Source organism: Apis mellifera, linkage group LG1, assembly GCF_003254395.2.
Source record: "Apis mellifera strain DH4 linkage group LG1, Amel_HAv3.1, whole genome shotgun sequence".
In the NCBI taxonomy this organism is placed as follows: domain Eukaryota; kingdom Metazoa; phylum Arthropoda; class Insecta; order Hymenoptera; family Apidae; genus Apis; species Apis mellifera.
Window position 1 is genome coordinate 24791030 of NC_037638.1, and position 24333 is coordinate 24815362.

At 36.5% G+C, this 24333-nt stretch overlaps 1 protein-coding gene across 5 annotated transcripts in view; it reads right to left on the bottom strand.

Annotated features, from left to right (window-relative positions):
* LOC410780 (sodium/hydrogen exchanger 9B2) overlaps nucleotides 1–24333 on the bottom strand; it is a 133925-nt gene that overhangs the window by 61598 nt on the left and 47994 nt on the right. The window lies entirely within an intron of this gene.

Sequence of the window (24333 nt, forward strand, 5' to 3'; positions counted from 1 at the left end):
GCGGCCCCCTCTCTCTCTCTCTCCCCAAAGAGAAGGTTTTTCAAGGGGCCTCGGACACGACGAGAGAGCGAAGAAGAAATATTAGCGGAATTTACAATTCCATTCCTCTTCTTGTCCTAGGATACCAGGGAATAGGCTACTGGACGCACCAGCCAAGACATTTTGATTTATTTTTGTCGCAATCTTCGATTCTGTTTGTGAAAAAAAAAAAAGAGAATTTTCTTCTTCCGATCTTTTCTTCGAAAAGTTTTATTTGCCGAGTAGAATGCAAATTTATTTTCGAAAAACTTGTTAGATTTCATAGAAAATGTATCAAACTTCATATTTTCCTTCCATCTTCGAAAAAAAATTCACCCTTGCGATCCAATTCATTTTCTCAATCGATCTTTGATGTAACATCGATCTCTCGATAATTAATGCATATATAAATTAGATATTTGTCGAGTAGAATGCAAATTTATTTTCGAAAAAGAGAGATTTCATAGATTTCATAGAGAGATTTCTAAGTTAGATTTCATAGAAATTGTATCAAACTTCATATTTCCCTTCCATCTTCGAAAAAAAAATCTTGCGATTCAATTCATTCTCTCAATCGATCTCTCGATAATTAATGCATATATAAATTAGATATTTGTCGAGTAGAATGCAAATTTATTTTCGAAAAAGAGAGATTTCATAGATTTCATAGAGAGATTTCAAAGTTAGATTTCATAGAAATTGTATCAAACCTCATACTTCCCTTCCATTTTCGAAAAAAAATTCACCTTTGCGATCTAATTCATTCTCTCAATCGTCTCTGATGTAACATCGATCTCTCGATAATTAATGCATATATAAATTAGATATTTGTCGAGTAGAATGCAACTTTATTTTCGAAAAACTTGTTAGATTTCATAGAAATTGTATCAAACCTCTTATTTCCCTTCCATCTTCGAAAAAAAATCATCCTTGCGATTTAATTCATTCTCTCAATCGATCTCTCGATAATGAATGCACATATACATATATAAATTAGATATAAATTTAGATCCGCGAATATTTAGCACGAATACTTGTTTTCTTTTGACGCGGTCACAGTATGTTTAATCCTTACCCTTATTTATCGAGTAGAATGCAAATTTATTTTCGAAAAACTTGTTTAAATTTCCCAGAAAATGTATCAAACTTCATATTTTCCTTCCATCTTCGAAAAAAAATTCATCCTTGCGATCCAATTCATTCTCTCAATCGTCTCTGATGTAACATCGATCTCTCGATAATTAATACATATATAAATTAGATATTTGTCGAGTAGAATGCAAATTTATTTTCGAAAAAGAGAGATTTCATGGATTTCATAGAGAGATTTCAAAGTTAGATTTCATAGAAATTGTATCAAACCTCATATTTCCCTTCCATCTTCGAAAAAAAAATTCACCCTTACAATTCAATTCATTCTCTTAATCTTAATCTCTCGATAATTAATGCATATATATATATATATAAATTTAGATCCGCGAGTATTTAGCACGAATACTTGTTCTCTTTTGACCTAGTATGTTTAACCCTTACTTACGAGGGTTAACACAACCACCCCGAAGAAGCCAGTTCAATGGTAGCTTAATGAAAATCCCTCCCTGCCTGCTTCTCGCCTCGCGAGAGATACAAGCACGCGCGATACAAAAGCAAAACGGAAAGAGGGGAAAGAGTTCTCTGTCTCTCGAGAGAAGGAGGAGGAGAAAATTATTATCATTCGTGGATTCGAGGATTCGTCGGTTGGCCAGTTGGTTGCTCGTTCGTGTCGCGGCGAGGAGAACGGTCGACCTACATATGCATATGCAACTCGGCTGTTGGCCGAGCCGGTGAAATGTGCTCTAATTTGAATTAATGGTTCGCCGTAATGCGCACGGAAAACAACCGGCGAAACTTCACGCGCCGGTGGACTCGATCGTTTTTCGACCTTCGATCGAACCTTTGGCCTCGACCTCGTTCCTCCTAATAGGAAAATCTCTCTTTTCGATGATCGTCCCTTTTATTCCCTTTTCCTTCTCCTTCTTTTTTCCATTGCTCGTCGAACCGTAACAGGCCCTTAATCGAATAATTCGAATAATACTCGATTTAAAAATGCGACGCGATGGTCAATTTAACTTCTTCTTCTTCTTTCTTTTTTTTTAAAGTTTGGAAGGTGGATAGAGGCGAGGTTTATTTCGAGGAGATGTATTTTTTTCTTTTTTTGACGAATGAATCGGTGGCGGAATTTATGTGAAGGAGGGGGGTATTTGGATCGGAGAGATAGATGCGCGAATGAATCGCACTGGGTGGAACTCCATTTATTCGAACCTGTTGGGGAACAAGCGATTCATGTAATAGGAGTTGGGCCGATTTCTTCTTCTTATTTCCGATCTATTATCTCGAATCGTGAAAGTTCGAGGAAAGTGCGAAAGTGGATTTAATTTTGATCAGCTCCGGGATATTAATGAAGCCGGATATTAAACGGGTGTTTAAAGGAAAAGTTTGGACGGAACGAATTTTTCTTTCTCGGGTTTAATCTGCTCTGGAATTGAGACGCGTTAATAATAAACATCGGTCGCGTCGTGCGGGAGATACGAAGATAAATGATTGTGTGGAGGAGGGGCGAGTCGTTGGAGTCGACGATAGAAGAGAGAACGAGAGATGAGAGAACGGTTTTAGGGGGAAAGTTTTAGAGGAAGCTGTTGTCTGAAAATTCGGTATATTATATTATAAAGGCGCAAAGGCAACAACTGTGATATCAAACAGTTATTTCGAATTAACGAGTTTCTATGCTTCGAAATTTAGAAATTAATTAAGAATTCTTCTAATTGTGGAATTTTAAAACAAATAAACTCGAAACAAACATCGAAAATTTTAGATACATACATAAATCTGTATCATTACGATCAACCTACTACCTCCAAACAATTTAACTTATTTTCCAAAAAAACTGAAAACTTTCAAAAACTTTATCCTACGTCAAAAATTTTCTTCCACTCAAAGTGGAGTCAAACATCGAAAATTTCAAACTTCCAAACTTATTTCCAAATAAAAAAAAGAGAGAAAACTTTCAAAAAACTGTCCCGTATCAAAGAATAAATCAAGCTCAACGATTAAAACGACCGTGTCGATCCGAACGCATCACGGACCGACACCTCTCCCTCTCCAGCGTTTCCGAAAACACTGTTCGGTTAATCCGAGCGAGTAATCGATGGTCTTCGAATAATCGAAGAGTTTGGCCACGATCAGCTGTGAAATTGGCGAATAAGGTGGCGGGCGTTATCGATCGAAACGATGGGGTCGCGTACTACTCCTTGCGCATCCTTATGAATCGGCCTTTGAACGCCTCTAACCTAGAAACGCGAGAGTTGCTGGCGTGCCACCACCGCGTTTCTCGATGATTTCGATCCGCTGCGGATTATCCTCCGATTAACACGCGGTGGACAGATTTATAAAATGGACGATCGTTTCCTGGAATTATTTGACGAGAAAGAGCGACCTTGTAAAAGTCTTCGACTCGGTTGTATTTCTTTTTTTTTTTTCATTTGGGAACCATCGATAAAAATTTCTGAAGAAAAGAAACGTGGAGTTCCAAATGTGAAATAGTTTAGGATAATCAAAGATTTATTGCCATTTTCTTTCTTTTATATATATGTACTTTTATCTTAGAAAAAAAAATATTAGAAAACTCGAATGGCTGTTATTATTATAGAGCTCCTCTTCGTTGAATCCCTTTATTGAATCTTTATAAATTCTTATTTCCATTATCTTCCACATAATCTTCGCTTACATGCTTAGTTGGACAGTTTAATGGTTTCTCTTCAGAGCGTGAAGTACGTGAAATGCCAGCTTCGAACTTGCCGAGGATTTAGGATAATAAATATAAAAAGTGGATCAAGGGAAAATTTAGATTAAGTTTATCGAAGATCGCGAGACACGATCATTCTTCCTCGTCGAGTAACTTTAAAATTCAAATTCACCACTCGTCGTACATTCCATCAACAACAAAAGACCCAAACTTTCCTCCCCCCGCCCTCCTTTTAAATTACGCTCCGCGTTTATCTCACGATAAACGAAATTTTCAATCCACCTTTTCAACGATCCTCTCGCCTCTTCGTCTCTTCTTCATCGTTCGAGGAGACGAGCGTTCGACCCGGCATCGATACCCGCTGATTTACGATCCCTTTGGAACCGGCTATCGTGGAACAGGTTCCCGTTTTAACGAGCGTTTTCGATGCGTCGATAGGTCTCCCAGGATCAAAGGAATCTCGTCTAAGGACGCGTTCTAGGATTTCGCGTAATTCACGTTCTTCTTACTTCAACTTTCTCTCGTTCCGTTCGAACGGAAATTCTTGGAAATTCGAGGAAATTTAGAAGGGAAGTTAAAGCGACAAAAGATATCTCTCAAAAATATTAATATGGCGATACAACTTTTGGTCAACTTTGAAAACTCGGAAACAAGAGACTCTGACACCTTTTTTGAATCGAGATTAGATGTTGAAAATGAAATTAAAAAATAGGATTTTAATCGGAGCTTTAACCTTATTCGACGTCCGACATCTCTTTACACGACGAACAAAAGAAGGTTTCGCGCACGCAGCTTACGAGCAAGCATGCAAAAATACATAGAAAGTTCATCTCCTCTTTCGCACGAACGCAAATATTAATCCTTCGCGCTCGAGAGGTTCTCGAGTCACAGTGGGTGCGTACCAAAAGCGGAGAAAATTCATTTATGATAAAAAATAATTAATTTCTACGTGTAAATAATCATAAAAACGTCTTCTTACACGTTAAAGAAGCTTTCTAAAAATAAATCTCAAAAAAATAATTTCTCTCTTTCCAACTAATATGTTAAATTTCGTTGGATCAATAAGAGCGCACTATCTTAATTAATGTAAAGATCTTTATCTCTTTATTTCGATAAAATCATTTCATCGCGGAAAAAAAATTATTTTCCGAGCGGCCTACTTGAAAAGAAGAGTGGAAGGGTGGAGCGCAAAGAGTTAAAGAGCAGGGTTGTCAAATGGGTCGAGCGTGCATTCGTGGCCATTTTTCACGTGGCGAGGATCCTACTCGAAACTCGACCACCGCTCGAGAACCCCATTCTTCCCGTCTTCCGCTTTTGCATTTAAATGCCAGCGACGGGCGGAAGATGCACGCGATCTTCTCGATGTGGGAATGTTTCATCGTGCTTGTGCGTGCGTGTGTGTGTGCAGACAGGGAAGGATCGAGGGGGATCCTGGAAGAAAGGGGAGTTTCTCGAACAATGATAAAAATTTCGAATAAAATAAGGGAGTTAAGGGAGATTGATACTTTTGTGACGTGATCTTTCCCTATCTTCTCCGCTCGAGCGAAAATATTTTTCGCTATCTGTCATCTTCGATGTATTTATACCTCGATGAAAATATGTTTCGATTTTACGGACATCTATTTTCTTCTTCTTCTTCTTTTTTTTTCAAGGACGAAGAACTGTTTAATAAAGAAGAGTATATTTTTCATATAAAGGAGAGAAGGAATGGAACGAGAATAACGCGTTTAATGCGAAAATCGAATAAAATTGATCGCGTAATCGTTCGACGATACACGGATATGAATTTCAAAGGGAAGCTTCTCTGTGAAAGATTTTAAACGAGTTGATGAAATAAACGATATTGTGGAACTTGCACATCGAAATAGACAGGTTCGTGATAAACTTTCCGCCACAGTGGTAAAAATAACGAAACGAGAAAATCAAAGGGTTAATGCGACTGTTGGCAAACGTTTCTTACATATATATCCTTTTCTTTTTCTTTTTTCGAACGAAAAACCTGGAAAGCAATTAAAACTAATTATTTCTAAGAATGAACGTAGAAGAAAAAAGGAAAAAAAAACACGAGAAGAAAGTTGAGCGAAACGATCATAAAACATTGAAAGTTTTTGCGAGAGCAGGGATGAAAAAGATTCTCTCGGTGTGTGACAGCCACTCAAAGACACCCCACGTGCCCGTGGAAATTTTCAACAGGATTTTTCCATCTCCAACGAGTTGAATATCGCGAATATCGTTTCAAAGAACGGTTTACGAACGATGAGGCAGGGATCAAGGCTGATACGCGTCTTGTTTCTTGTTTAATGCGACGTGGATGCGTATCCACGTTGGAAATGGTTTTCTCGGTTGGACGACATGTTTCTGAAATTATAAATGTCAATTCTTCCCTTCTCTCGTAAATTCAATTTTTCCAAATCGTCGAATGAGACAGCAATCCATCAATTTCTCTAGTAAATTATTATTCCAACGAATTCAAATATATTTATTCGTCCAGAGGGCAGAATTTTTATTATCATTTATTAAAATTTATTCCATTGTTCCAGAAATCGACTGTTCGATCTATAAAAAAAGGGAAGAGAAAGATCGAGGAAGCGCGTCAAGAGAATCGAGAATTCTGACAGTTGGAACGAATTCTCGACGAGATTTTCAATACAGGGAAGAGCGAAACGGGGCGATAACTCTAACCGCCGTCAACTATCCCGTGACTCTGTGACTGCGCGTAAACATCCATGCGACGCAACAGAAGAAAAAAGCTTCGCAAACAACAACAACAACAACAAGACGATTCGAGCAAGCTCGCTCTCTCTTTCTCTCCATGAATCAACAACGGAAACTTGGTAACTACACACCGATGTTTTATTCGACCGTTTCGATTTGTTTTTCCACCACCACCCATCTTTTCGCGCCTTCGACACTGTTGCAACACGTGCTTTTTTTAAAACCCTTTTTATTAATATACCTCGTGGAACTATTTTAAAACTATCCAGTTTCATTCCTTCCAATGAAATTCTCTTTTTCTTTTTGAAGGCTGGAAATGTATGCAGTGTACGTAGGAAATTGTTAATGACAAATTTTACTGCAAGTAATATTGGATTAATTATATTAACTTTGTGGATTTTTGGGTTAATTTTTATTTCATTGAATGACAACAGATTAAATTGTTTATTAATAAATTTATTGTTGATAATTTCTTTATTATTAGTTTTTATATCAATAAATTTATTATTATTTTATTTATTTTATGAATTTGGATTATTATTAATTTTTTATTTAGTTGTAAAATGAGGTTATAGTGAAAATCGTTGATTATCAGGATTTTATTTGATATTTTATACAATAATTTTTTCTTTACCAATATTATATATTATTTATTATATTTATTGAATTGATTGTAGATTAAATTTTATATTAATAGAAATATTAAATTTAAATTTAAGTATAATATTATTTATTTATCTATTAATATCATTTTTAGTTAAAATTCCTATTTATTTATTTCATGATTGATTATTAAAAGCTCATGTTGAAGCTCCTTATTATGGATCAATAATTTTAGCTTCAATTGTATTAAAATTGGATGGATATGGAATATTACGATTAATAATTATTTATAAGAATGAATTTATTTGAACTCAAAAAATTTTAGTACTAATTAATTCTTTTGGAGTTTTAATTTTAAGATTAATATGTTTATCTCAATTTGATATAAAATCAATTATTGCAATTTCATCAATTGTACATATGGGATTAATAATTATAAGAATAATAACTTTTTTTAAAATTAGATTAATTGGTGGATATTTAATAATGATTTCTCATGGATTAAGATCTTCAGGTTTATTTTTTTTAGTTAATGTAATTTATAGACAAACTAATAGACGATTAATATTTATTAATAAAGGAAAATTTGTATCTTCGAAAAGGATCATAATTAGAAGAGGATCCATAATAAGAAGCACCAAAATCTGTCTTCCAAAATTAAAAAAGATACCAAGATTCGATTCTTAGATCAAATTATTCGATTTGACAACCAAACATATATATAAAGATACAAAGAAAATCGAAATTCAACCGAATCGAACGAAACTAGAATAGCAAAGTAAATTGAAATTCTGTTACAAAGATTAATTCCAAAAAAAAAAAAAAAAGAAAAAAGAAAGATTCCTACAGATATCTTTTTAAAAAATTCGGGCGTGGGAATTGGTTCGATACGATTGATGAGCCGCGGTATCGGTTAAGCCGTGACAATTTCGGTCATTGCCCTCCTCGCAATTCACAAAGAGTGACAGGTCAAAATCGGCGAGGGAAAAGCTCGAGCGAAAAATATCGAAACGTCGATTTTCGAATTCTCTTGGGAGGGAGAGATGCGTTTCAGTTTCCAAGAAGGTGGAGGGGAGGATATTAATTCAACGGCGGATTATTTGAAACTATAATCGATGATACGTGCGGCTGCTCTCAGCTTAGACGTGTAGTCAATTAATTGTCTGCGGGGAAAGGTAAGCGAGCTTCCACCGTTTCGAGTATTCGGCGGTGTTTAGTTGGTTAATTAATACGTCGGGTAATGGTAACTAGTTTCGAGTGGATAATTGGGCTGTTAATCGAGACTTACTTTTCTGGATGTGGCTCGAACGAAACTTATTTCAGGGATCGATCGGAAATTAATGGGCATTGTTACCAGTGGATGCGATCGTATCACGTGGATAAAGTTTCAAAGTTGAATTTGGAAATATATACGAAAAATTGTTTGGTAAAATTGAATTGTAATTGGATTGCTTTCTTTCTTCGAGAATTATTTTTAGAAATCTTGGAAATTAGTGTTAAATTAAATGTATTACGAGTATATAAAATTTAATGAAGAATAAGAAAGATTTAGAAAAAATTTACAAATATTTATTATCCTTCGTGATCTTTATTATATTATTTATAATTTAAAACTTTATTATTAAAACATTATTTTCACCTCGAAAAATTACATAGATGAAAAAGCTGTAGCAGCATCGATTGGAAGCGTGCAAATACGGCGAAACGAAGAAAAAAAGAATGGAAAATAATAGATATGTTGTAACATTTCCCATCGGTATCCCTTTCATCAATATCCTTTACACTTGTACATAAAAGTTTGATCCATCGTTGTTTCATCGTGGTTTCCAGAGCTTTGACGGACTCTCAGAGGTTAGCCTTTTAACGAAATCACATGGAAACGGGAATAACGATATGATATCGGCCCCGTTTTCATTCGACTTCATTTCTCTAATTGCTTCGATAGAAATCGTCCCCCATCCACGATCCTTTTCTTCTCGCGTTTTCGTGTCGTCGATTATTATTATTATTATTATTATTATTATTATTATTATTATTATTATTATCATCCCCCGTTATTCAACGATGATCATCCTTCCGTTTATTGGGTCACTCCTTCCTCTCACCACTTCCCTCTCCTTCTTTCTCCTCCATCCATCGGTCCTCTTCACTTTTCTTCTTCGACCGTATTACGTAATACTTAAATACTTAAACCCTTTTTTCCACGTGGTAATTGATAGAAATTACGATCGATTTATTATATATATAATAAATATTTATATATGTGTGTGTGTGTGTGTGTATTGAATTCGTTTTATTCGATATCGAGTGTTCCATTAATTTTAAAATCCGATTTTATATCGGCCGTATTTAATTATTCATCCCCCGCTCCGATCCCGAAGAAATTAAATCTGTTATTCGATCCATCGGGTATCGCGTTATTTTGGTAAAATTCTGCTCGAAAAAAAAGACGGGTTTCGTTTGTCGTTCGAACCAACGCGATATTAACGAACAACGACACAACGCGCAACGAAAAATGGAAAACGAAAAAATGTCCACGAAAGTTTCTCTCTTTTCGTTTCACGCGCAACGATGAATCAACCAGAGATTTGACTTTTTTACTACTCGCTTCTATTTCTTTTACGATATTGCAACGGTTGTTATAATAATCTCTTCTATTCCGAGAATAATTATTACTAATTTAATATTACTTTTTCTTTTTAATTATCTTCTCCGTTCGAGCGAGATTATTTAAACGTACGAATTTTATCGTAACGGAGGATCATTGAAAATATAATCTTTCACCTGTTCTCCATTTATCCATGCGAACTAGGAAGATATCGTCTAGCGAAGCAACTCGAAAGTTGTTAATTAAGGGGAATTTGTAGAGGATGAATAACGAGGTGTTACGTGATACAACGAAGTATAATAAAGGTTGCGAGTTTCACAGGGTAATTTTTTCGTATAAAGATGAAAAGAATCGGATCGATCCCTTTCTGTGTATAAAAGGATGTACAAATATTTCTTTTTTTCTCCCTTTTCTTTATTCCATTCCATAGATAAAAATATGATGAAAGAATCCTGTCGAACGATGTTTCTTTCACTTATAAATAAAATATCTTTACATAACATTTCAGATAATTGGCATTAATCGTCAACCATTAATAACTCAATTTAATTCCATCCATCACCAAATACACCTAAATTTAACTAATGATTACATTGAAATTGAAAAAGAAAGGAGGATGCTAGATTAAACGGTGTTTAAACCAATCCCTCGACTTGCATCCCTTATTCACCCCTAACAATCCAACTTAATTAACGTCCACCATTTAATTCCATCACGTCCAACTACTTACATTATACACGTCGTGAGTTAAATCCATCGTCATCAATTAACACTAACCCTCCCCCTCCCTTCCTCGTGATCCCTTAAACTCCCCTACTTTGTAATTCGCCCCCTTTCGTTACAACCGTGTTACGCCCAAAAGCTTTTTCGTAGGAAAAGAAGAGAAGAAGAGAAGAGACTCTCGAGCGTTGGTGAATCGAATAATAAGTCTGTGTGTGTGCATGTTTCTACACATTACGCACGGATTAAGCGGTTCAGTTTTAAAATGGATTGGATACGTATTCAAATACTTGCAATACAAGTTGAACCAATGCTCTTTTCATTTATCGAGATAATGAAAAAAAATATTCCAAGATCGATTCCCGGAGAAAAATTTGAATTTAGAAGATTTGAACAAGCTTTCGTTTAGGCAGCAACAGAATGAATTGTAAATGATTTTTCTTCGTGTAATATTTTTGAAAAATTAATATTTGAAATTTTGCAGAAATTGAACAAACGATAGGGGAACAAAAAAAAAATATATACAATTACGATGATTACAAAATACACTTTATTTGCACGGATTTGGAAATTTTTAAATTCCGTGCAAATAAATATCCAAATTTCCAATTCGTTTAAAGAAAGGATATTATTATATATCAATCAATAATAAACGTGGGTGGAAATGATCGAGCGTTTTGTTCCGTTTCGGCTCGCCGTATATTTCGCGCATTATCCCCGATAAATTGCACGGATTTAAAAACAAATCGGCAAATGTATTGACAACAGTGGGCGATCGGAAAATTGCTATCCTACAAAATATGTTGTTAACCTGGGAATATTTGGCCCGGTCGTTCAATGCTCTATCGTCGATAAGGGGTTATTTACTCGGTCGAATACTCGATCGATGGAACAATATTATCCTTTCTCTCCCCCCTCCCCGCGATAATATCGATCAAATTTCCATATGAATAAAAACACATCACCTTCTTGTTTGTTTTCCCGTTAAATTACGTGTCATTGATTCCCTTTTCTTGAGCGCGGATAAATTGAATTTCTACGGTGGATGGATTCAATCGATGGAACGATATCCCGTTGTTTCGTCGTTCCTCTATTTTATAATAACAATTTTCGAAACCAAAAAAAAAAAGAAACATCGCGGAGAAAAGTTGGTAAGATTCGTCGATTTCCACCCTCCGAGTGTACGCATTTGTTCCACCGGTCATCCCCATTGCTCAAACGAACGTTTCTCGAAATCTTCTTGCTCGAAACTACGAAATTCTCTCAAAATGTCGCCCATTCGTAAAACGGAGCGATTCTCTCCGTACACTTTATTCGACAGATCGATCAAGTCCCGTTTCAAGAAAATTTCGGATCAATAATCGAAAAGATCGAAGAGTTTGAAAGAAAATATAATCTGTTCGTGCGCGTTCTTATATTGAATTGAATAAAGAATTGATTTTTTTTTTTTGAACGAATGAAAACAAGGACGCCGTTCAAACGAATAGCGCAATTGTCCAACGAAATTAACGATAGTTCTCTCTCTCTCTCGAGTGCTTCTTTTCGCAGACGCGGAAAGCGGAAGAGCATCTTAAATGAGGCAAAAGTGAGCCGTGTCTCTGCGAAGTGGAGATTTTTAAGGGAAGTACGTATTCGTTGCTTTGAAGAGTAATTCACCCGTGAATACCTGGCTGCACGTACGCGTGCAAAAGGTGAGCCCTTTTAAGGGCGAGCAACCGTGGAGAACTTTGCCGAGGCAAAGATTTCACTTCGGGGCGAGAGCGGGGAAGAAGAAGAAGAAAGAAAGTTTTTTAACGAGAGTTTCCAACAAGTTCGAGAGTTGATCAAGAAAATTTATAGCACGCGTTCGAAGCGAGAACTCGATCTAATTGATCCAACTTGGACTCCAACTTTTATTGCCATCCATCCTTCTCTCTCTCTTTCTCTCTCTCTTCACGATACACAGAAATAAATATAAAAATATCGGCCCTTTCGATTCTTCTCTCACGCATTCCACCGACTTTCAAAGCGCGAAAGAGATCCTCCAAGGATCCCGATTTTTCTTCAAGAACTCTTTTCACAAATTTAATACAGAAATAACATTTCTCAAAGAAATTTTCCCAAAATTTTACCGCGTTTCGATCCCCAAAACAAAACTACTCTCGATCAGCTCCATCGAAGGCTTAGAGAGCTAATCTCGAACCTCGATACCGAGCCAGCTAAACGTCAATCAGCATCGATGAACGGGCAAGCGGCCGTGTCAGCGGCTCGTCGATCGGGTTGGAACTCGTCCAAGAGGAGGAGGAAGGGGCCTCGTCTTTCTCGCTCCTTGGACAACCACCTTTGTTCGACAAATCCGCATGGATCGGCCTCGAGGGAAGGAAGGACGAAGAGGAAAGTAGGCCGCCAAGATCGTCCTCTTCTTCCTCCCTCTTTTGATGGCGACCCTTAAACCGGATGTTTACGCCGGATAGACGGCCAAACACGATCGACACCGTAACCGATTCCATGCGATTCGATGCGAGTACGCTTAGATGTTGATGGACCGACCGACGTGGATGGCTCTGTGCAAACATCCATAGATGGATCCGCTTATTGACTCGAACTTTTCACCGATACTCTGACCTGCGATCACATAGATATGCGCGAGTGTGCGTTGCATGGTGTTGTACGTGTGGGTGGAGATTCGACGTGGACGCCCCGTGTCGCGAGCTAATCAGCTGGATTGTCTTGTCGATTCTGCTCACCACGGAGCTCGAGATCGGGGGAGGGGGTGATGGACGGGTTTTGCGTTTGGAAATTTCGATTCTATCGCGATCAGGTAACAGGTTTTAGAATTATAGGATTATAGGATTAATTGAAAATCGAGGAAAAGGGGACGATGTCCTCTCTTTCGTTAAATTTGTGGAAGATTCTTTTTTTTCAAAGTAAATTGTATACAGTTTTTCTTTCAAGTTGAAAGAGAAGAGGAAAGAGTCTAGGAAAAGTGCTTCTTCGAGAAAGATTATCTCGCGTTTCATATATACGTATAAATCTTCCGCGTTTTCTGCTCGGTTTCTTTAAAAGGCTGTCCACGTCGGAACGCTCCTCTTCTTTTTCTTCCTCCTCTTCTTCTTCCTCGAAAGAAGAAGCGAAAGAAGAGTACAGAGTGGATCAAGTGAAATTCTCCGCTCGGGACTTGCGAAAATCATTACAAACACGACGTAGCAGTAGCAGCCTCCCTGCTGTATCTGACAGCAATTAGCGCCCAGTGTGCGAATCGATAAACGCTCGCTTCTCGATGATTGGCTTGCTTGGAATCGCGTTTTAGAAGAACGCACGCGTAAATTTTCCAATACAATCCGTGTCTTCGAGCGTCTTTTTTAATCGTTCGGGTTAAATCGATTTCTCTTTCTGTTAAAAATATAACAAGATTCTGTGACAATATCGTATAAATTATCTACAAAAAAGAATGGCACTTTGATCTTTTAATATGAAGATGTGAAGATTTTAATCATTCAGTATTTTTGTTGAAAAGCTTTCAATTAATTTCGATCTAGAGAAATCGATAGCGAGATTAAATTTGTTGAACATTCAAAACATCTCACATATAATTCTTTCTTCTTGAATTAGAGAATATCGTACGTATAAAATATCTACAAAAAGGTATGGTACTTTGATCTTTTAATGTGAAGATTTTATTTATCGTTCTATATTTTCGTTGAAAAGCTTTTAACTAATTTCGATCTAGAGAAATCGATAGCAAGATTAAATTTGAACATTCAAAATATCTCACATATAATTCTAATTCTTTCTTCTTGAATTAGAGAATATCGTACGTATAAAATATCTACAAAAAGGTATGGTCTTTTAATATAAAAGTGTGAAGATTTTACTCGTCGTTTGGTATTTTCGTTGAAAAGTTTTCAACTAATTTCGATTTCTCTAAGCGAGGTTAAATTTGTTAAATATTCAAAACATCTCACATTATCACAATTTTTTCTTCTTGAATTAGAAAGAGAGAGAGAGAAAACTACGTGTCGTCATCATTACTATAAAAAAGAAGAAGGAGGATGAAGGGAGACTATATAAGCCACGAGATCGCACGGCTCCGTGTAAATGTTTCAATAACACGTGGCTGGTTTAGGGGAATAAAATCGCGAGAAGCCGGATCGGAAGCCGCAGGTCGACGGCTCCTACGTCTTCCTCGTCCGCTTTCAGGTCTTGTCGTCGCAGACCTAACCTCGTCCCTGTAAAAAGTCGAAAGAGAATGGAACGGAACGGATGGGCGTGCTCCTCCACGAATTTTATAGACTGCTCCCGGATGTCGCATTCTATCCGCTCTGTTGCCCACCTCTCTGCCTCACCTCTCTCGACAATTCGCGCAACATCACGGTGAAACCGCATCACAGACAGTTACACTTTTTTCTCCGGGCAATAAATCGGAAAAAGGCAACAAATTTTTCGCGATTATAACATTTACCCGAAGAGATTTGTCCTCTATATTCGATATTTAATTCTGTTCTGCGGTAAAATTGCATTCGTTTCATGTGTACATATTTATTAACTCGAAAGAGAAAGAAATCTTTTATTTTTATTTATTTATCTTCCGATTTAATTTTTCTTTTCTACGTTCAATTCTAATTTCGTACAATTTTATTCAGTTTCCCCCGGATTGAAAGAGAAATTATCACGGCACTGTGAATACAATTTACTAACAAAATTTCCTTCTTTATCCACCCTCTTCGATTCATCTTCCTTCGAACTTCCTACAATTTTATTCATCCCTCCGAAAGAGAAATTATTCATTCCTTCCCTTTTCTCGACCAAATTTGATTTGTAATTTTTTTAATTTAAATATTACATTATAATTTTCAACATTGAAAATCCCTCCACTCGATACTATCTCCCTTTTTCTCTCTCTCTTAAAAGACATGCCGGTGTACTCGAACCGGGCGCGAAAAGACGTATAGCTCGAGGAGGAGGAGGAGGAGGAGGAGGAGGAGAGGCATTGTATCATCCCAAAGCAATCTGAGAACGATATTTTAAATTCACGTCGTATCCTTCTGGGATGTTCTATAAGGAAATTCCCCGTGGGTCGTACGCGTCCCGACAGTTTTCCAGGAAGGAGAAAGGAAGGATGCGCGCGGCACGGTTTCTTCTCTATGCATCCGCGGCAAAAATAGGGACGACTCGCTCGAGAACAGGAATTAATATTACATCGAGAAGAGATATACCTTGTTACGGCGTAGATCGAATAAATAGGGGGGGTTTTGGAATCGGATTATGGGTGTAAAACGGATTGGAAAAATGTCGTTTTTCGAATCGTCCTTCTTTTTCTTTCTTTTTTCCTTTTTTCTCGAGTTTTATTTTCCATCTCGTAGATATTTTGGAGAACGTTTAACGGAACGTGGTTGTTGGAATATTGTTCCAATCGTGTTGTTGAGAAAGAAAAATTAATGGAATTTTCAAGGAAACGAGTAATTTAAAATTGGTTGATTTCTGATTAGATATCGCGTTGTTCGAAATTTATACTTGAAGGATATTGTATTCTTCTTCTTTTTCTTCGAATTACCTTTGTATAGATATCGTTGAATTTATATATAAGACTCATATCTTGTATATTTATGTAAATCGAGGTCTGGTTATTCCAAAAGAAAATTGATAGAATTTTTAGGATTGCTCGAAATTAATTTACTTGAGAACTAAGCCTTAAATATTTTTCTTTGAATTATCTTTATATAAATATAAATTTATGTATGTAAGGAGTATCACTGAACACTTCTTTCGATTCTATTTACTTCGTAAAGACCCACATAATTTATTCCTATTCCCTTTATTAAATATACTATTCTTTCTTCCTTATATATTCCTTATTTTAATCGAATCATTTCACGATCTATTCCCTGAACGAATAAATCCTCCAATCCTTTCGATTTCGAAAAACGAAACCTAGGTATATATTTAGCGAAATATCGCAACAAAAATTCCCTTAACAAGGAAAGAAATTCTAATAAGAAAATTCGTAAAATTAAATTCGAACGAGTTCTACCCTCCATTCTACCCTCCAAAGGAGGAATATTTTCTTGCTCGGCGAGTTTCAAACGAGCGCGCTCGTAAATTTTGATATTCGGAGGAGGGGGAGGAAATTAAGAGGGGGAAGGAGGGGCAAAAGTTTTGGAAAAAGCGGTGGCAAACGGAAGCCCCATTGTTGTCAACGCGTGGGCACGTTTTACGAAGAAGGGAGAAGAGAATGGCGGGTATCCTCTGTGGGAATTCCCTCGTAACTCGTCGCGCAAACGGGACACGACGCCGTATCGTTCACCGAGATTGCACCTCATGAAAACGCTTCGACTGTCCGCCATTCTTTACGGCTTGGATTAATGCGTCCAACCTGCCGCGTGTTATTAATTTTTCTCGCGATTTCTATCCGTTTGATATCTCTTCCCACTCGGATTTTTTTTTCTTTTTTTTTTTGGTTTTGATGTACGAGAAGAATGAATAGTTGCGAAATGTATCGGACAAGCGTTCGATGATATTCCTTTTTTTTTTCTTTTCGAAGCGTCGATAATTCTCGCTCCTCGAGAAGCTTACTTTCCTCGAGGAGTAAAAGTAGATGATAATGTGCTGGAGAAACTCGTGCGTCGACGAATAATAGCCAGTATAAATATAATAAAGCAAACGTTAAACGGCCACTTTAAACCTAGAGATACAGCTTAAACGCGATTGCTTGTCGTAAAGTGTGACGATGAGATCTTGTGTTTCTTCTTTTTATCCCCCTCTTACCATTTTTTCCTCCCTTCTAATATACGTATATATTAAGTTGGCAACTAAGTAATTGCGGATTTTTTTTAGAAAATCAAAGACAATTTTTTCATGGAACTAAATAACTTTATTCTGTAATGCGTTGCTCATTTTGATCAATGACCTTTTGTCATCTTTCAGGCAGCATCATAATCCTACGTTCATAAAACTTCTGGTTTTTATTAGCAAAAAACTGAATCAGGTACGATTTGATATCATCATCGTTATTGAAATTTTTACCATTCAAGGAGTTTTGTAAAGATCGAAACAAAAAGTAATCGGATGGTGCCAGGTCAGGACTATTTGGTGGATGTGGCAAAACATCCCAACCAAGCTCCAATAATTTCTGCCGAGTGACCAAAGATGCGTGTGGCCTTGCATTGTCATGATGGAATACAACATCTTTTCGATTCGTCAATTCGGGCCGCTTTTCTTCAACTGCATTGTTTAATTTCGTTAGTTGTTCAATGTAGACAACAGAATTGATCGTTCGGTTGGGTGGTAAGAGTTCAAAATAGACAATTCCTTTGTAATCCCACCAAACTGATAACAAAACCTTCTTTCGATGAATACCAGCTTTTGATGTTGTTCGAGCTGGTTCACGTGGCCTGCTCCACCATCTTTTCCGCTCGATATTGTTGTAAACAACCCATTTTTCATCGCCAGTTATCGGTCGTTTTAAAAATGGATCATTTTCATTACGTTTCTTTAGCAAATCGCAGCTGTTAACGCGTTGCGTTAAATGCTTTTCTTTCAGTTCGTGAGGAACCCATGTATCGAGTTTTTGAACATAGCCAAGTTGTTTTAAGCGGTTTTCAATGCGTGTACGCGATACACGAAGCTTCTCTGCAATCTCAGTTGTACTGTGACGATCCGAATCGATTATTGCTTTGATTAGGTCGTCGTCAACTTTAACGAAATCCGCAATTACTTAGTTGCCAACCCAATATTAATTATGGATTTAAGAGAAGGAGAAAAAAGAAGAGAGGAGTTATTAACTCGCGATTCGATCGAGAGAGGATATGCAAATTTCAATCTTGGAACAATTTATCGAATCTTTAAGAAGAGTCGTAGGGTGGAAAAGATTGTGATTAAAAGACGGCCACGATTCAAATCCGTTTAATTTATTATCGAACGAAACGGATGGAGCGTTATTATTAAAAGAAAGGGAGGGATAGTTTTCTATGCAAATGTCCGAGAATAAGGGAAAATGCGGGGGGTGGATTCTCCTGATCCAACTGTAAGAACGGCTAGGTTCTCTCCTGTACAACCGTTAACCGGTAAGAAGCGGAACGCGTCGCGAATCTGGAATATCGCGTTACGTTGCCGGATGTATATTTCGGAATACATTTCTTCGGGGAAAATGGTTCCCGCTGAATTTCCCACTTCTGTCTATTCCATTCCGTCCGTGGGGATATTGCGATACGAATACTCGCGTGTCAAAAACATTCACCATCCCGATCGATAACGTTTTATCGAATGATTGTTTCTATGAATTATATATTATTGTGTAATAAATATTTTTGATCCTCTCATTCTACAAATTTTTCTATTCCATTTTCTACTTTCGGGCAATCCTCGAGTCTTAATTTCTTTTCATCTTTCGAGACTATTCTTCCTTTCCGAAATTTTCAGCTTTCATCTTGGAATAAATTAAATTTTTTTCATTTTCTATGTTAATTATTTCATTCCAGATCTCTCTTTTTTATAAATATTTTTCGAATCTTTTCTATCATCCTACTTTCAGAATATCTTCATTAACTTCAAGACTCTATTCTCTTCGCCAATAACTTTGTACATCGTACGAAGCACGACCTATTTCAATTTTTCCATCCCTCAATTAATTCATCTTGTAATAATTTATCATCTTTAAATTTTATCTCATGTTGATCCAAGCTCACTTTTTTCACGAATATCTTCCATCGACCATTACAATTTTCCCTTAACTCGATCGATTATCCTTCCATACTCTCCAATCTCTATTCTCTTCGCCAATAACTTCCATCGTACGAAACACGGCATATTTCTTCCATCCCTTAATTAATCATCTTACTTCGCATTTAAATCCTCGTATTAACCCAAGATATTACAATTCCTTTCATATTTTCCATCGAAACAGGGCTCATTTCAATTCTTCCACCCTTCGATCAATTCGTCTTACTTCATTTCGTGTTAATCCAAGCCCACTCTTTTCACCATTGTTTTCATCGATCGTTACAATTTTCCCTTAACTCGATTATCCTTCCCCATGCTCGAATCTCTATTCTCTTCACAAATAATTTCCATCGTACACGGCCTATTTTAATTCTTCCATCCCTTAATTAATCATCTTACTTTTAAATCCTCGTGTTAACCCAAGATACTCCTACAATTCCTTTCACCTTAACTCGATCGATTATCCTCCCACACGCTCGAATCCTCATCAACAAAACACTACTCTCTTCGCCAATAACTTCCATCGTACGAAACACGGCCTATTTCAATTCTTCCATCCCTCGATTCGTCACTTTGTATTAATCCAAGTCCACTCTTTTCATGAATATCTTCCATCGACCGTTACAATTTTCCCTTAACTCGATCGATTATCCTCCTATACTCTCCAATCTCTATTCTCTTCGCCAATAACTTCCATCGTACGAAACAAGGCATATTTCTTCCATCCCTTAATTAATCATCTTACTTCGCATTTAAATCCTCGTATTAACCCAAGATACTCCTATAATTCCTTTCATATTTTCCATCGTACGAAACAGGGTCCATTTCAATTCTTCCACCCCTCGATCAATTCGTTCTTCACTTCGTGTTAATCCAAGTCCACTCTTTTCACGAATATTTTTCATCGATCGTTGCAATTTTCCCTTAACTCGATCGATTATGCTCCCACATGCTCGAATCCTCATCAACAAAACTCTACTCTTTTCGCCAATAACTTCCATCGTACGAAACACGGCCTACTTCAATTCTTCCACCCCTCGATTTCAATTCATCACTTCGTGTTAATCCAAGTCCACTCTTTTCACGAATATTTTCCATCAATCGTTGCAATTTTCCCTTAACTCGATCGATTATCCTCCCACATTCTTCAATCCTCATTAACCCTTCTATTCTCTCTCCACCAATTCCATCCAAGATTTCGAATCACGATTTTTCACTCTCCCTCGATAACGCCGAGTTTCAATTTTTTCCCCCTCCCCCTCGCACCATTCCATATTATGGGCCACGCCCACTCGATATTATAAGCCCTCCAGGATTCTTGTTGCGTTTCGAAACACGGTCGTAAGTTTGGGCGGATGGGGGGATGGGGTCGGCCGGGTATCGACGCGAGTATCATCGAGGGGGAGGGGAAGGATGGGGTCCCTCGGATATAGGTTAGTCGCGTACGTGTGATGATACGTGTGGTAGAGTTGCGCGTAATGCAACTCGTTTCCACACCGTTCAACTTCCGCCGATACACCAATGGCAAGTGAAATACCATGCGTCAAAGATATAAATTTCCACCGTTTTTCGACGGCTAATATTTCACGGATCCTGCTCCCTCCCTATTATTGTCCCTCCACCTTCTTCCTTTCGCTAACGAACGTCGGGAAAGGAGTTTCTGCAGAGAATTGTAAAATTAAAAAAAAGAAAAAGAACGTTCGTGTTTTTTGGTTCGAGCAGAAAATGTTGAAAATTGACGTTGGAGGGAAGAAGTAAAATTATATACGTGCGTGAAATAAAATTATATTGTGCGGTTTGCTCCGAGTATTAATTTTGCCGTGTCGCGAAGAAAATTTGTTGTTGGGTGGAAATTAATTTCGTTCGCTATGTCGGGCGCACCCGAGCACAGTTTCGAATTGGAACTTAATCTGCAAGGGGCTTAGAGGTTTGTTGTTTTAGGCGCAGGGATCATTTCATCTTCCCCCCCCCCCCCCGTGATATCCACTCACGGTTGCGTTTTGGGTTGGAAGAGATTAAATTTAAGATTAATTTAAAATCTCGTTTAAGACAGGGTTTTGGCTAGGATGGAAATTTTTAATTCCAGCATCGGACGATTAATATTATGTATATAAAAAAACCATCGAGCCATCTCGCTCGCTATCGCACAATTTATCAATTATGTATTTCTGTATCTCTCGATTATGACGGTCAGACGGATCGCAGCTGTACATACACACGTACGATGCATAATTCGATATATGAAAGCGCGTAAACGATGATTTACGATAACGAAAATCACGTGGAGGAAGATATAAATCCTCCTTTGTCGCGCATCGTCATTTTAGAAAAATACCGTTTACCGAATTTACCGTTCCACACGTTTCTTCTTTCTCTCAATAATTCTGTCCGCGTTGAAAATTGTTGAATGTGAAAAATCGTATCGACGTATTTCTTAACGTTTTGAAAATGCTATGTAAAAAAAAAAAAAAAAAAAAGACACGAAATTTCTAGACACGACCTTCGAGACAGACGAAAAATTTAAATACAACACGTAACAAATCTTTGCGCAACTACAACTCTTATTACGCATTCACGTCTTGCAAATGAATCTTAACGACCAGCAATATAACGAAGCAAAAATATAAATTAAGGAGAGAAGCAAGGTTACGGGAGTCGAGAAATTTATGCGAAATTTGATCAATAATTATTCTATATCAATTATACGAATATACGCGAGATCATATATTATACGCCAATATAATTTTATAGCGCGAATTAATTAATAATATTTATATAAGATTTTTAAGATATAAAAGATTTGCACGTGTAATTTATATCATGTTCAATACTACCTATGTTATCCTATATTCGAGAATTTGTCGGTAGTAAATTGCGCAACGGATAATTATCAACCTCATTCGAGCGACTAGACCTTGCGCGCACAATGTCGAATTTATCTCGTTCGTATTTTACAAACTATTACCGGCGTTATTCAATTTTCAATGTCTAAATAATTTTCCTATTTTTCTTTTTCTTTACTAAATAATCACGATCGAAAGAATTCAAATATCGTCAAGAAAATCGAAATGGAAATTATTGTGCGTATTTTCTGTTACGATGAAAAATTTCTGTTACGGAGAGAAAGAAGAATTGAATGTTCGCGAAGGGGCGACGAGGAAAGGATTAAAAGTTGGGAGGAGGGAAAATTGGCCGAAACAAACGACGCATACATTATCCGATAGAGGGATAATTCTACGCAAAGATATCGCCTCCTATGAATTTCCCTTCCCAACTTTGCGCCAAACTTTACGAGCAACCCGATACTTCTATATTTTATACCCAATAAAGCCTGCTAAATCCATAAACATCCTGACCGGAATATTTAAACAACATTCTCCATCTCCGAGTCCCTCTTCTTTCTCCATGCACGCTGCGTACCGTCCATTTTCCAGTATTTCGCAAAGTTAGACAATAACAAGAGAAGATTACGAGATCGAATTGAAGAAACTTTGGAAATCTGTTCCAAACTGTTCTATCCTTAGATAAAAGTTATTTTGAGATGACAAAGTTGTTTTCTAATTCAACGATTCATACGCTAATTTTGCGACTAGGAAAAAAGAAAAAGAAAAAGAAAAGGAGAGTTTCTTGGAACAGATTTATCGACACCGAAGGTTTATCCATGACAGAGCGAGGTTCTGAATTAAAGCCACGAGTATCACGGCATCGATTGATGGCGTGACATCTAGGATCGCATGCAACACTTCGCATTTCTCAATGGAGATCAAGCCCAAAGGTATGTACATATATCTCTTGGCAACCTTAACCGAGATTTCTGATCCTTATTTTTCAAATCCCTATCAATCCGTCCGACGAAACGTTCCTCGTATACAAACTGTGCCATTTGTTAACACGCTTAACTCTGATTACCATTTTCAAATTACACAACACATTCTGCACAATTTTTCATAAAACTATTAATTGCAGAGCATTGTATCATATTATTCTATTATACCATCTCCATTATCTATCAGAATTTTTCAGAAAATTACTAATTAACCATAATATTATATTATATCATTCTATCATACCATCTCCACTATCTGCTCTATCAGAGTATTTCAGAAAACTATTAATTGTATAGCATTATACCATCTCTATTATCTATCAGAATTTTTCAAAATTATTAATTACATAGCATTACACTATATCATTCTATTATAGATACTATCTCCACTATCTGCTCTATCAGAATATTTCGGAAAACTATTAATTGCATAATATTATATCATCTCCATTAACTATCAGAATTTTTCAGAAAATTACTAATTGCATAGCATTACACTATATTTTATTATACTATCTCCACTATCTATTCTATTAGAGTATTTCAGAAAACTATTAATTGTATAGCATTATACCATCTCTATTATCTATCAGAATTTTTCAAAATTATTAATTACATAGCATTACACTATATCATTCTATTATAGATACTATCTCCACTATCTGCTCTATCAGAATATTTCGGAAAACTATTAATTGCATAATATTATATCATCTCCATTAACTATCAGAATTTTTCAGAAAATTACTAATTGCATAGCATTACACTATATTTTATTATACTATCTCCACTATCTATTCTATTAGAGTATTTCAGAAAACTATTAATTGTATAGCATTATACCATCTCTATTATCTATCAGAATTTTTCAAAATTATTAATTGCAGAGCATTACACTATACCATTCTATTATATTATCTCCACTATCTGCTCTATCAGAATATTTCAGAAAACTATTAATTGCATAGCATTATACTATCTCCATTATCTATCAGAATTTTTCAAACTTATTAATTACATAGCATTACACTATACCATTCTATTATAGATACTATCTCCACTATCTGCTCTATCAGAATATTTCAGAAAACTATTAATTGCATAGCATTATATCATCTCCATTATCTATCACAATTTTTCAGAAAATTGCATAGCATTACACTATACCATTCTATTATCTATCAGAATTATACCATCTCTATTATCTACTTACTACCAAAATTTTTCAAAAAACTATTAAATGCAGAGCATTATGTCATACCATTCTATTAAACTATATCCATTATCCATCACAATATTTCAAAAAACTAATTGCAAAGCATTACACCATTCTATCAAACTATCTGTATCCACTATCTACTCTAT